The sequence below is a fragment of the Anser anser genome (genome assembly GCF_964211835.1).
Source record: "Anser anser genome assembly, chromosome: 5".
Classification (NCBI taxonomy): Eukaryota; Metazoa; Chordata; class Aves; order Anseriformes; family Anatidae; genus Anser; species Anser anser.
In genome coordinates this window covers 1,729,222-1,744,323 of record NC_139725.1, presented here as the reverse complement: position 1 = coordinate 1,744,323, position 15,102 = coordinate 1,729,222, and the positions used below count along the sequence as shown (strand labels likewise).

Genomic DNA, 15,102 nt, shown 5'->3' with positions numbered 1-15,102 from the left:
ATTTCCATAAGGTAAGAAATTGTTAGCTGAAGGAGATGTGCCCTGTAATAATGCTTGGGTGTGTTTCTGGGGAATGGTCTGTCAGATGCAAGAAGGGTAAAATAGGCTAACAGCACTTAGGCTCACAACTCGAGCGATGCAAAACTTGCAGCATGAAACCCGAAGCTGGGGCCAGTTTTGTGAGAAAGGTCAAGCCCTTTGGGCTCCCAGGCCATGCTGTGTCCACACCGATTTGGATTGTGATGTGTACAAAGCTCTCCTGCTCTCCCCCTGCTCGGGGCTCTGATGGGCCCAGGGGTGCCACAGGTGGCCGTCTGGCACAGGCCTGCCTCGCCAGGGACTGGCAGGGATTTGGCCGTGCGGGGCTCTGCAGTCGTGGCTATGCGTGGAAGCCCCCCACCCACAGGGCCCAGAGCGCGGCCAGCTCCCGCGGCTCATCGCAGACCTCTGTTGCACCACCCCACTGCAACTCTGCTGCAGAGCACTGAGCCCCCCGTTGCGGCCCCACTGCTGAACACTGGAGACCCCGCTGCAGCCCGTTACAGAGCACCGCACGCGCCATCGCTCAACGTTGCACGTTGCACACCCCCTGCTAACCCAGTGCGCGGCGCGGCAACCTCCACCGCGCAGGCCTGCGGCCCCCGGCCCCGCCGCTACCGCGGCCCCCCCCCCCTCCGCGGGCTCCCCTATGAGGTCAGCGCGGCGCGGAGGCCCCGCCCGCCGTCCCGCCCGCCCGCCCGCGGCCGCAGGGGGCGGCGGGCCGCGCTCCGCCCCGCGGCCGCCCCGCTCCCGCGTTCATTTCATTCCTCCCCTCATTCCGCGCATTCCTCGCATCGCTGGCGCCGCGCAGCCCGGCCGGGAGCCCGGCCCGCCCCGCCGCCGGCCGGGCAGCAACTCATCCTCCGAGGGCTCCGTCCGCCGGCCTGCGGCAAGCTCCCGGCGCGGTATAAATAGTTGGGCGGCTGATTAAAAATAGGCGCGGGGCCGTAAATAGCTGGGGCGGCCCGGGGGCGGCGGGCGAAGTTTGCTGTCAGAGTGCGGAGCGCTGGCGGTGCGCGGAGGGGCGGCCGCAGCGCGGAGGTAAGAGGCGGCCGCGGGCGCGCACGGCGGCGCTTTGTGTGGCGGGGAGGGGAGCCGGGGGCCGGTCCCGGCAGGGGTCGGCCCGAGAGGCCGGCGCCCCCGCAGGTGCCGGGGCCGGCGGGCGAGGGGCCGCGGCGGGGGGAGAAGTTGTTCGGCGGAGTTCCTGCCGCCGCGGGGCCGCGGCCGGAGCCGCAACAGGCGGCCGCTGCCCGCCCCGCGCCGCTCCGCTCCCCCTCGCTGCCGCTGCTCGCACTTAGTTGCCTGAGTCACTGCGCTGCAGCCGGGCGCGCACACACTGGCGCGCACACACACTCACACGCGCACTCCTCACGCCCGCCCGCACTCCCTCACACACGCGCGCACACGCACCGAGCCCTGGCGTTTTTCACATTTTTGCCACGGGGAAGCGCGAAGTTGGGAGCAGCCCCAGGCTCGCTGGAGCCGCTCGCAGCCCCGCGGAGCCATCCCCCGGCGGTGCGCGCTGCCGAGCGGCTCGGCCTGCCTGCGCCCCGCGCCCGGCGCTGCCCCGGGCTCCGCTTTCCTCCCCCCTCTCGTTTCCCGCTGAAAGATGAAGGAAGGAATGTTCTTTTTCGCTGCTTCTTCTCCTTCTCCAGAGCTGCTGCTGCTGGTGGTTAATTGCACATTCAAGTGGAAAATTTTCGGGAGTCAGCAGAAACATTGTATCCAAAAAAGACAAAGTCGCAGTTACACCACCACCGAAGAGATTGTCCGTGGAAAACTTCCATTCGGTAGGAACTGTAGGTTTTTTTCTTTTTCCGTAGCGTTTTACAGAGATCTAATCTACAGATGTCCACAGTGCTGATGCGGAGGGCCGGTGGCAGCCTTTGTTCACAGAAGGAGCGGTTTCAAAGGAAGTACACTTTCAAGGGGGAGGGAAAAAGTTAGGGCAGCTTTTGTAGCAGAAATTAAACAAAACAGTCCCTTCCAAACAGCTCAGCAAAAACGACGAAAAGAAATAAAACGAGAGAGAAAACCTTTCTGTTCTCACCAAGTAGAAAAGTTTGTGCTCCTGCCTCAGTTAGGCATAATCCTAGTCATGATTTTTCTCCTCTTGAAATCTGTTTTAAGTTGAATGGTGTTACAGTATAAAAATATTTATGAAACAATGAAATGCCAGCCACCCATGCTTCTCGGGAGAGTTGTTAACTTATTAGAAACAAGTGCCTGCCTTTGATATGGAGAAATGAAAATTGACCTCCAGAAGTGCTGGAAAGTTAGGGAGCAGTTCTACTCTGCGTTTCCTGAACGTAAATGACTCCCAATATTTTTTAACTGTTCATTGTCGAACACTATCTGGGAAAGAAAGGCCAAGAAATGTCAGGTTGTACTGGCATTTTCTGACGTAAAATGTTATATATATAAGAAACGTAAGCCGAATTGGCAGAGCCTCAGGGAAAAAAAGTAGCTGTACAGCTGTATTCCTGTCTAACAGAAGCCTGTTTGCTTTCCCTCAATGCTGATAAAGTTTGGAAACACGGTATTGCTAGTTAGCGGTTTTCCAGAGATATCTAAACTAGATAATGGCAAAGCTGGGAGCCGTACAATTAAAATCCTGTTTTCTCTAGCCGAATGTTCAGTTATTATGCAGCACATCTAATATGGAAATCTCTGTGGGAATGCCTCTTATGGGAAAATTCATATAAATAACAAAGTGCTACCTGCAGTTGAATATGAAAACAAAAGTGATTATAATTACATTAGGACTTAATTTAAAATTATGTAGGATTCTTCGTATAACCCTAGAGTGGGAATGTGTCTGTAACATATGATGTATTCTGTCTCTATAAATAGTTGGGAAATACCATTACAGGGATATTAGACTGTAGATGGTAAGATGGTGCTATCAAAAATGACATAGACCTGTGTATTAAATTACTTCTCGGGGAGCAGAGGGGAGCTTGCATGTTTGTGAGTGTATCTGTATATATGTGCACGTACTTTATTTGGGAATAGAAAGGCAGGGATTAATCCAGTGAATGTTCTTAAATCATGAAACTGAAGGTTTTATAAGTGGGTCACATTTTAAACTCGTGACTTTTTAAAATCAACTTTTAGAAATATTTTTGATTAAAAGCAAACTTTTTTGAGATGTATTTATTTTTTCTACTGGTGCTAAAACGTGTCTTTTCACACTGCACTGATTTTTACTTGGGTCATGATGTGTTTTCTGTACCAGTAGGATAAACCTACAGCAAAGAAATGCAGGATTTTATCAGTTGACCAAGCAGAAATTTTGGATGCGTATGACTTATTTCAGTTTTTCTTCTTAGTAATCTAAAAATACCTTTGGAAAATACTTTATTGCTAAACATGTGCTAGGTGTATTTTGAGCATCAATTTTACATAGGCTGCTTTGGTGAAGTAAATATCATTAGCTTCTGTACCCAGGTGAGTGTAGCAACAGCTCTTGAGATTTGAATTACGGTTTTATATTCTGTACAGTTTCTTAGTGCTGAGCGGGGGATGTATGCGACCAGTGAAGCAGAGGAAAAATTTTGATTTGACATGAGTCTTAGTAAAGACAGACTCTGCTTAAAGGAGTTTAATTAAACAGATAAAAAAGAACAACAGAAACTTAATTAGGAACTAGACCCGCCGTGAGTTTCCAGCTGAGAAATGATAGTGTATTGTTATGTGTGGAGACCTGTGAGCATGTGTGTAACATGTTTAGTGTAATTTGTAACTATCGTTTTTTTTGTTGTTGTTGTTGCTGGATGGTGTAGTGGTTTTGTATACTGCTGAAGTGGTTTTTAGGCTTTGTTTGTCCATGCCTGAAAAAGTTAAGCTCAGTTAAGTCACATGCAGAGGAATAAAGAATTCTTCCTTCTTTCTTTTTAAACTAACCTTGTAGATAATATTGTAAGCAAACTTTAAAGATATAGTAGATCTAGGGTAATAAAGACTTCTTGAGCTACAGAGAAATTCTGGCATATTTTACTTTATAAAAAGTGAAAGGTAAAAACATGTAGTTGTGTATCATGACATAGCTGTCAGTTTGCAATCCATATAGTATGATGGTTACACTGTTGGAAGAATTTTTGTAGAAGTAATCTGACTTTATTGGAAGGTGCCTAAGATTTTTTCCAAAACTGAAGATCTTGTGTACAGTTCTGGATGTTTATCTGTGAGATTATCTTCAAACATCGCATTTTGAATGCATGGTTTCTTACTGCATATACACACATGCATATCACTTTTTTTTAATCTATTATTTTTTCTTGAAGTTAATATTTATTTTATCTTCCCGTATACTGATGGTTTAAAAACTCACCTTGTCTGTCTGCAGTGATTTCACTTAAGAAGAAAAGATTTGCTAGATCCAATCCTCAGTTTAAAGTGACTAGGATGACTCATATGAATAAACATTGCTGGATTGAATACTAAGGTATTTACAGCATATGCTTTATATATATGTTTAGTACGACATTTGGTGCCCAAAGAAGTACGTGGGTACTATTCTGCATCTTTGATTATAAAGAATATTATATTTGATATGCATGCTTTTTCAAAGTTTTGTAAGCGGACTTCCTTTCTGCTTTGCTTATGATCTAGCTAAAACTTGGAGGAAAATTTCTTTTAAAAGTTGATCGCTCATTCCAGTTTTGGGCTCTTATTCTGACTGCTGACTGCTTTTTTCTAAATATGTTGTAGGTTCAGGTTAATTCCACTGACTTCATAGAGTGTTTCTGTGTGAAGTTGGCTGCAATGAGGGTGCATATTGGCCCCTTAAACATGATTTTGAAATCTTCATCCCTCATCAGAGTGACCTGCTTTAGCCATGAGAGAAATAGTAGCTACTTATTTCTGGGATTTGAGATTTAATTACCGTTTTGTCACCGTGAAGCACCTTGCCATTAGTGCTTGCCTCAGGTAGAAATGCTTTATATTCCTAAACTACACTCATTTACTAATTAAAAAAAATAAAATTGAGTCTCAACAAAATCTTAGAACCTACAAGAGGTAAATCATCTCTCTGAAAGAAACTGGCGTTAGAGGTTCTGTGGCAGTTTATACGAGTACTGTATAATTTAAATTGTATCCTGTGATATATGAACAGATTAATGGCATTATTTATTATAAAGCCAACCGGCTCTAAGCTGCCACCCCGAAGACACGTTTTTAGAAGAAAAATCTCTGCAATAAATTTCCACTTTATGACCATATCTTGCTCTTTGTTCTTGCACAAAACTCCTTTTGATTTTTGCAAGTGGAACAAGGATGGAATAATATTTCCTGGAATAATTTTGTGTTTGGTTTTAAAGATCACTCATTTCCAAAACATAAGCTAGTGAAAAGTTGCAGACTTAAATCCTTTGAAGCACCGACTCCAAATCTGCTTAGATTTGTCGCATAAAATTCAATTAGGACTTTTCTAATTTAATAGCCCAAACCTCTTGGTTTTTGGTTTGAAAACCTGATGCTGTCGTGAGTTTTGTCTTATTGCTGGGACAGCCAAAATCCCTCTCTCTGTTGATGCGGATTCAGCAACTTTTATGCTGTATCTGGTTAGTAAAGTTCCAACTGAATTATATTAATTTTAAAACACAGGGAATGAGAGAGTGGAGGGGAGAGAAAGGAGGTAAACAAGCCAGTGTCAAAATCTGGTTCTGAACAACTAATTTGAGTCATTTTGCACAGGAAGTCTATGAATGAAGCAACCCGTCATGTGCTACATGCCCTTATTTGTTAGATGAATTTTTGTACAAGCATCAAGAATGTGATGAAAATCCACAGAGTGTGTAAAGGGTTTATAGATGCTCGCCTGGTTGATGCAGGGCTGCAGTCCCATTTCCCAGTCTCCAGCTTGTGTCTGGGTTCCTCGGAGGAAGCCCATTTTAATTTGGCGCCTGTCCAGTAGAAGGTATCACCTACAACTTTTTGTTCTTTGTCTTCTAGTAACTGTTTACTTGAACAGCGTGATTACTCCCTCTGCATCCCGTTGTACCTTTCCAAATGGCCTTCTTAGATTTCTAGCTTGTATTAGTTCTTCAGCGAACTTTTGAATCAGCCTGTGTGGCAGCAGAAGCATACGAGGACAAAATGCAAGTTTATTTGCTAGCAGGTCAGAAGGTAGAATGTGAAAACAGTGTGCTGGGAGGGGGGAAAGGAAGGCAAGTTTAGGATTATGTGTAAAACTATTAAAATGCTATTGACTGGGAATCTAAAACAATGACAAGTGCTGTTGTTTTTACAGATACGTAAACTGAAAAACTGCTGCTAATGATGGGAAATGTTAATTATGTGAGAACATATTGAACTTATATTCTCTGGCATGAACTTTTTTAAATGCATCGACTGTGCTGCCTTTTATGCGCACAGCTTTCTAATTATCATAATTCAGTACAGCTCTGGCTTTTGGAAGGAGTTCAAGTGCAATCTCAACTTAACATGAAAGGAGTTTTTTTTTTTAAACTGAGAATGTTCAAGAACAATTTGAAAAGATAATCTAAAAATGCTACATACTTAGCTGGGTATAAGTCAGAAAATAAATATGTTCCCATAACTGCCTATCAAAGCAGAACAGATTATTAGAACTATCTATTTTTTCTCATTATGTCTTTCACACTCCTGCAGAACACAACTAAAAACACATTTGCAAAATTGAGTATCATAGAAAGATCTACTATATATCCATTGACAGAAGTTTGCATTCTGTCAAATTTTGAAATGATTAATTAAGTAGATTACTGTATCATTATGAAAAGACTTTTCCTCAAATACTATGTAAGTAACCAAGATTTCATTTTTTCTAAGATAAAGCAAGAAGAAAATTCTCATGATTCCTTTGGTATTAACCGATTGCGTTTCTGTAACATACTAAAGCTCTGCTGTAAATCTTCCTTATCTGTCAGTATTCACACCTTATCTTCATGGAGCTTGAGGGGGATGTAAGTACCCATTCTTTCTAAAGCTTTTGAAAGTTGTTTCTATTTCTATTTTTAAATGAAGGGAAAGTAACTTAACTTGCACTTGAATTACCCTTTCACATTGTTTTTTTTTTTGGTGTATTCTCAAATTGTTAGTTTTTTTTTCTTTCCTGTTTTACCCAGCTTCTAGCTGAAAAAGAATCAGATTTTTTTTCATACTTGTTTTTTCTTTTACTACAGTACATGCTACATTTCTAAAATGCGAAGAAAGCCCCAGTGAAACAAAATGACTTCATTTGAGCTGGCACTTAGGAGCAGAATTCACTTCCATAGTACTGAAATAAAAGAAGCCAAGTGTTTTAAATAGCCACTCCCCTAGGCCAGAGCGTTTTAGAAAAGCTCATTGTCTAGATTTGAGCTGTAGCAGTATGCCTGCCTCTGTTAAATCTCCCAAACCAGACAGCTCGATTTCTAAAGTTGACATCTGGTTTACTCTTTGTTCACCTGTTTAAAAAAAATGCAAATAGATGAGTGCGCCATTGCCCTAGAGCTCTGCAGAAAAAAAAAATGCTGTTGACAGTTTGTCAAATAGTGCTTCCAGTCTAAGACTGCAGTAGCCTATTGTTATGCCAGCAACAGGCAACAGAAGTTGTGGCACCATATGGCTGGTATATGCTTCAGATAAACTATCTGTTAATTTAGCTTATCAGCGTTTTGATATGCTTCGTGTTTGAATCACCAACCAGTATGGCCTTGGGTATTTTTGGTGCCAAGTTATTCCTTAACATTATAGACATCACAGTTATTCCCTTGGTGGAATCCCTTTCCTTTCATTCACCTCATGGTACTCTGAACAATAGTGCTTATTTTTGCAATTAGCTGGCATGTTTTTTTACGTGGTTGTCTTTCTGTTGGGAGATTATAATTCAGGAATGACATTTTGGTTTTGAGGGGAGAAAATGTCAGAACAGACTTTGGAAGAAAAGGTAAATTCATAAAGGTTTAATGGATTAAAGCCTCTGTTATGTGTATCTCAATTAAAATATGTAGTGTTTGGAGACAAACATTTATTAATGACAAAGGAAATCTTACTCATATTTAATCTACCACCATGCATATGCACTTCTTGTCCTAGAGCTGCTTTACGGTTTAAGATAAAAGGCAAAACTCTGTAAACAGTTTCATTTTCCACATCCAAAATTTTACTTTATTCTTTCAACATATTAGTCTTTAAGAAGAATTGTATACCTGTATCTGTTGCCAGCTAATCTTTTTTTTTTCTCTATTTATTCTGTAATCAACTGAAAGCCTTTTAGAAAACTCAAAGACTGAATGGGTGTTCCTCATTTCTTTTTCTTTCCTCTTCTCCCTTCCCTTTGGCCATAATTATTTTGTTACAAGAAAAATCTCAAAACATAAATACAGTCTTCTGTTCAATGCCGCAGTGATGTCCTTAGGGTTGGGTCTGTCTGTGTTGCTCTCTGACCTTGCTGCACATTCCTCTTTGTCTGCCCTACAGGCTCCATCTTGCTGTTCCTTACAGGGCACCACATCCGTCTTTGGTTGCCTGGACTTCCCTCTTTTCTTGGGTATGCAGTTAGTTATATTAGTTAGTTAGTATGCTTTTGGGCATCCCCAGATTAGGCTTGCCTTCTTTCAGGTTGTGGTAGCTTTGTTCTCCCTCCTTTTGCTAGCCATCTTGCCAGCTTCTCTTCCTGCTGTTGCTCATGGACATGGTCTTGCTGTTACATCTCTTTGGCCATACTAGTCTCAAGGCTGCTTTCTCACCCTGGCTATTAGAAAGAAAAAGCCACTTGTGCTTGTATAATGACTTTCATGTCCAAGGTCCTTGATGACCAATAAGAGGGCCAGACTGTCTCTCAAAGAAGTTTACAGTCATCTTCTGACTCTGTTTGTTGACACCACTTTTTAGTAATGAAAGGAGGTCAAAGAGAAGAAAATTTTTCTCCCATCCTTTTGGAAGCAAGTAATTTGACAGTCCGGAACCGTGGCTGTTTGTTAATGCCACACTGAAGTCCATCCAGCTATAGGTGAATTGCACTGAAACTGCCAGGAACTGGCACAGCACCCAGAGGCCAACCAGATGGGAGATGAAGCAAGAGGTTATGTCCCTGCCCGACCACCATAGTCACCTGCAGAAAACAAGAAAGCTTTTCTGCCTGTGGCTTGGCATCTCAGGCTGCTAACAGAGGTTTGTAGTTTCTCTGCAGGGACAGGATGTGCTAGCATTTGTCTACTTAGAGTTGGTTTGGGGATCACCTCAAATTTTGAATCTCTCTTAAATTCAGATTTAGAGTTCAGGTCCACAGTATGTCTTATATACAGGGACGGTTAGATGATAGTAGCATATTTTTGTCTTCTGCCTTATTACAGATTAGACCTGTGATTTTTCACTTTAATGTGTTTGGGGTGGTGGTGGTGAGGGAGAAAGCAAAGAGGCAGGGAAAGGAGAGGTATTGAGACTTACAGTTCTCTGTGAGGCATTTGCACATCTTCCATGTAAGTTATTCCTAAACGTTTTAATAGTGAGAGGCAATTTTCAGCCCACTAGATTATCTATAGTTATCACCTATACTTACTGAGTATGGAGATCTTTGGACTGATGGGGCCATTAAAACATAACAAATCTACACCTATTTGATACAGTAAAGTGCATCTTTCATATGGTTTTATATATATATATATAAATAAATAAATATATATATATATTTTGGTTAAACTCCAGAGCCTGTGAAATTTTTTGCTGATTTCTGCTTTCCTAGCCTTTCATTGGTTCCTATCATTTTTTTGTGACTGGAAATTCATAGCTCCAAATAATGTGCATTTTTTTTCTTTACATGTACTATTATTTATGCATAGTAATTTCTTTCTCTGCTTCTTGGCATATTTACTGTATGCTTACTGAGCACTTGTAGATAAGCAGTTGAAGGGGCATATTTATAAAAACAGATTTAAAATAAACAGCTTCCTATAGCAATTCAATTTAGATTTTAATGTTAGTATTTTTTGTTGGTGAAACAATGACCCATAAAGACCTTGGTCTTCTAAAATCTCTAAAAGCAATACAAAGAAGTCCAAAGTATAATAGAATTATTATAGTTTTTGGTTGCTTGGAAAATCAACTAATATTCTGGCCTCTGAGATTTAGGAAACAAATTAAAGCACCCTTTTTTAGGTAGCAAGCTGCTTTTAATGGTCCTTCTGTATTAAGGAAAGTACAGTATTGTAGGTTATTTATTTCTGGGCATGCAGTACAGGGTGAAGAGCCTGCAATTCAGCTAGCAATGCCTCTGTGCCCTGAGGTAAACTCTATTTCACAAAGGGAATTTTGATTATGGTCTACTGCTCTGTAGCATAGTGGAGGCTTCAAGAGGCAAGTGGTAAATGCTACCAAAGAAAAGCTGGATTGGAGCCACTGACGTCATCTAAGTAAATCTGCTGTAGGACTATAGCCATAAAATGACTGCCAGCCACTGAGCGCACTTTGGCCTTTTCTTGTCAGCTGTTTTAACTGCTTTTTTGCTTCTTTTTTATTTTTTTTCCAAGCAACATGTATTTTGTTTTCTTTTTTTTTGTACTAGTTGTGCACATGGTAAAATATAGAAGTGTGAATGTTTCACACACACACCCAGCATGCAAACTGCACATACCATGTGAGTAGCTGCACATTGCTGTTAAAAAATTAAAAAGTAAACCAGTACTTTTCCATACGTGAGTTTAGCAGAATTAAGCTTCCATCTCAAGCCACGTTTTTAGGCACAAGAGCCTTGCAGTTCAAGTTACAGCATACAGATGAGATTTGTGTTGTGCGCAAAAAGTGTTTTGATGCACTGGAGGGCATGCTTCCTTCTGGAAGAACTAGATGTGTAAAAATGGCTGGTTGTGAATTCTGAATTAGAAAATAACACTGGTGTTTGAGTGCTTAAGATCCGGTGTGTTAGTCATTGCTTTAAGCTTGACCCCTACAGCTCCAGTCACCCTGAAACAAAACTTTCTTGTTTCAAACATCCAAATGCATTCTTAGCAGCTGATCTTCTGATGATCCTTTTTTTTTTTTTACATAGTTAAGGAAACCGGGTGCATTAACAATAGCAGCTCTAGGATTCCTTCATGAGTACATAGCAGTAGATACATATGTACCAAAAGATATAACTAAAAATGCAATTGATATTTCACCTGTCTCCCACTTAAAGTTTAGATGTATCAGGATTGTAACAGTAGTACTTGTTTTTTTGTCGGTGGGTTGAATTCATTGTCAACGTTCTCTTGAAATGAATTTCCAGGAATTTTAACATACTTTTTTTTTTAAAAAAAAAAAAGAGTGAATAGTAAAATGCATTTATAATTATTAGCCAGTGTGTCCCATGACAATATTTGTTTACTTGATTTATGTACTTTTTAAGCTTTAAAATAAAAATTAAGCATCAATGTTTTTGAAGTTTGAGTCTCATGATCAGAAACATATTAAAACCAGTATCTTCTCCATGAATCATTAGATGAGTCAGTTCCTGAAACCACTACAAGCCTCACAGTTCTTGGCTACAACTGAAAGCAGGAAATCCAGGCTTCAATAACTTCCTTTCCCAGTACTGGCTATAGCAGTGTTAGTGGTTAGTATATGCTGCTTTTGTAAGCAATAGGAAGATGTACGTCTGAGGAACAAAGGCACTCAAGTCAATTTGCTGAAACTGTTTGTAATTTGTGCTCTTGATTTGAATGTCAGGATATATTGGCATATACTACATTCTGTGCTGCAATACATTTTCCATCAGTGATATTCAGAATATGAAATAGAGGGAACACTCTGTCGCACAATTCTTTGACAATACCCATCTAATAAGTTTACCAGAAAAAGTGACGTTATTTTAGTGATATAATCCAACTCCTGAATAGCAATGACAGTGAAAACTGAACACATAGGAGTAAATTTTAAATGTTTATTTAGCAGCTACTTTGTTTTATGCTTGTGAAACAAACTATCTTTATTCTGTTTCAGCGCTCCAAAAGGGCTTGAAAAAAACCCAACCCAAACTTGGAACTTGTAAAATAAAAACACATGATTTGTTTTTCAGTCTCCTTTTTTGTAGTGAAAACTGTTTGCCGCCTCATAATCAAGGACACATTGGTTGTCTCTATGTCAGTGAAGCATTGTTGGCTGCAGAATCTGTCTCTTTAAATGTGGAGTGCCTGTGCTCTACAACATCTGTTCAAGAGGATGTACTATTTACCTTCTTGTGCTAACTAGGCCAGATTCAGGTTTGGTACAATGTTGATCTTAATGCGTTACATCTGGAAAGTATTCAGTCCTTTATGTTTTTCTTAAATATTATGAAAGATAGTTTGGTATCTTGTACTTACTATTCGGTTAATTTAACTCTCTAATTAACTAGCAGTACCTAAAAGCCAAACCTATCTTCTTTAACTATTCTTTTTGTTCTTCTTCCAAAAAATTGTTTGTTCACAAACTGGGAACGCAAGTATTGAGAGCAATGAACTAGTTAGATGATGCGTTAGAAAGCGAGTTTTGACAATGTTGCTTAACTTGTATAAGTAGTGTATTGATTAAAAACAAATACAGAGCTCTTCATTTAAATGGCACAGTGTTTTTGCACATTAGGCAACACTTTTTACATTAGATGGTATGTGAAATTGATTTTATAAAGCAAGCTACCAGTTGGAGTTTTTCTTAGCTGGTGCAAGTTGGTAGATTGACCTCAGTGTAACTAATGGCCATTTACAGAGGGTTGGAGCCAAATGTCTGATCCTAGTGATCCTGTGCTGATGGCCACTGTGGTGCTTCTTGAGTTGTGTGTTAGGCAGTACTGAGGAGGATTGGGCTGGGGGAAAAAGGAGGAGACCCATAGCCATAAGAGAGACTTCCCACCTCCTTCCTTTGTCTATGCAACTCCACGCTCATGGGAGAGATCTGGAGAGGGTCAATCCCTTGCTCTGACAATGACACTGAAGCCTTTGAGGGACTGTTTTCAGTTTGGGGTGAGGTTGCTCTCAAGGGAGAGGGAGAGACTCTTCCCTCCTGGTTGGCAAGTTTATGTCAGCTGTTCATGGGTACTTTTCCAATGGCAAATGCCAACTTTTCATTTTTCCTCTCAGTACTGGCACATACAACTCTCAGTGGCTCGTAGTGTCTATCAGAGACACAAGTGTCCATCACAAGTCCAGGACAGGCCACGGGACTTGTTTTGACATAAGGGAGCTGGGTTGCCAGACCTTCTGTGCTGCAGCAAGCATACAAGCAAACTTCTTAGTTGATTGTAAGTGTGGTTAATCAGGATTTCTCTAAGAATATTTAATGGAATGTTATTGAGCCATCAATGTGCAAGAAACATTAAAAAAAAGTGTAAATAGGATAACTGGTCCAAAACTACAGTTCGCACAGCACCAACTCCTATGGTACAGGAAGTTGGTGGAGATGACAGTTTTTGATATTAAACTACTCCAAGTACCTGATGGTCTGTTTCTGGAGACAAGCCTGTATCAGGCGAGGGAGCTCAGTACAGAGCCATGTCCCAGGCAAGTGGAGATCTGTGCTATTAAGCTTGCTCACTGCAGAGCATCATGTGAGCAGAGTGGCTTGGGCTTAGCACAGGGTAGCTATATCAACAGTTAGACTGTTTTGGAGGCAAGCTAACTTGGCTCTCTCTTCCTTCTGTTGCACTCAAAGAAAAAGGAGTGGCCTTTGAAAGGAGGGCTCAACACTTGCCTTCAGGAAGGAGGCTCCCAGGGAGGCATGCGTCTTTTCTTCCTTCCTTCTAGCTAGTTTAAGTGGTGCTTTATTCACAGATGCTGTGGTAGAGCACCATGTACGCAGAAGTCTCACTCAGGTGTGTCTTCTCTGCTGTGGGGAGCCAGATGCTGCTGCTTTAGGGATTGCAGTGCTCAGGGTCACACCACCTATGGTAGATTTAACTTACTGCATTGCAATTAACTTTCTGTAATAACAATAATTACAATAATTAACTTACTGAAATAACAAAGATGTTCTTCATGCCACTTCTGCATGTTGCTTTTGGGACAGGAATATATATATATATTTTTTTAAGGGACAGTGTAAGCACTTCAGCAGCAGAGAGTAGCAGTGAATTTTCACAGGATCAAAGCATGTGTAAAAAGCATTGTTCTTATTTGTGATTGTGCAAAGTTCAATTTTCTATTAATGTTAACTGATTGTTTAAGAACAAAAAAAAAGTCAAGTGGAATAAGCATCTAAAAGTTAAGAAGCAATCTAGAATCATGCTTGCTTTCATTTATTTCACTTGTAAAGAGATGTAAATGTTTTAATATTTTTTCCTAGTTGAACAGTCCTGAACATGGGTATTGTGATGCGTAAGATATAGAGATACGTTTTTATCAAGTTCATACACTCAAAACGTGTATGAACTGAACATCTTTCTGTTACTATTGATCAGAGAGATGTCCTGTTGTTCTAATGTGGATTTTGGTTTGGGATTAGAAGCCTGGGGCTTTGAATTGCTTGCTGTCTGTAGACCAAGTCGTCAGTGGCTACTGATTGATTCATTAATTAAAATCAATTTAAATGGATTTCTAAGCCTTATGTAACCGATTATCTTACTAACAGCATGAGAAGGGCACTGAGATCTACAAGTAATGTGTTGCTTTAGACAAAATATAGCACCATTTTCCTGGGAGAATTTTATGAATTGCTGTAAGTTATCTATGCAAATGAAGGAGCCTTGCGTAAATCCTACATTAAACAGACTCTTCCTGTTGGACATGATTTTCTTTTTTTTTCTTTCATTTTTTGTGAGCCTTCTCCAAAAGACTTTAATGTGTGTGCATGCATGTGCACGTGCTTGTGTACATATTCATGGTTAGAGAGTTACTGTAGACAGGGTTAAACATTGCTGGGCTTCTGATATATTCTGATCTTAGAGATTTTTATTTTTTCTTTAACATCTCCCTCACCACATTTAAAAAAAATCCACAACAAGAAAAATCATTTTCTAAGTTATTGAAAACAAAATGACAGGAAGAACGTCTAATGCTGTTTAATCCATGCTCCACCTGCTCAGCAGTGCTGTTGGAGGAGACACTTTGGACAGCTGGAGGGGCCGTGTGGGCAGAGGGGAGCTCT

The 15,102-nt window shown here is 40.9% G+C and overlaps 1 protein-coding gene across 13 annotated transcripts in view; it reads left to right on the top strand.

Moving 5' to 3' along the window:
• The first annotated feature begins 730 nt into the window (after positions 1-730).
• The window catches only part of TEAD1 (TEA domain transcription factor 1), a 160,586-nt gene continuing 146,214 nt past the window's right edge, over positions 731-15,102 (top strand). For 5 of the 13 annotated variants that reach the window (XM_083836452.1, XM_083836447.1, XM_083836455.1 and 2 more), the window contains exons 1-2: positions 732-1,080; positions 1,695-1,829. The gene's annotated coding sequence lies outside the window, so the exon portion shown is untranslated. Of the gene's footprint in view, positions 1,081-1,694; positions 1,839-15,102 lie in introns of all 13 variants that reach the window. The other 8 variants (XM_083836448.1, XM_083836456.1, XM_083836446.1 and 5 more) reach the window with 3 other exon arrangements.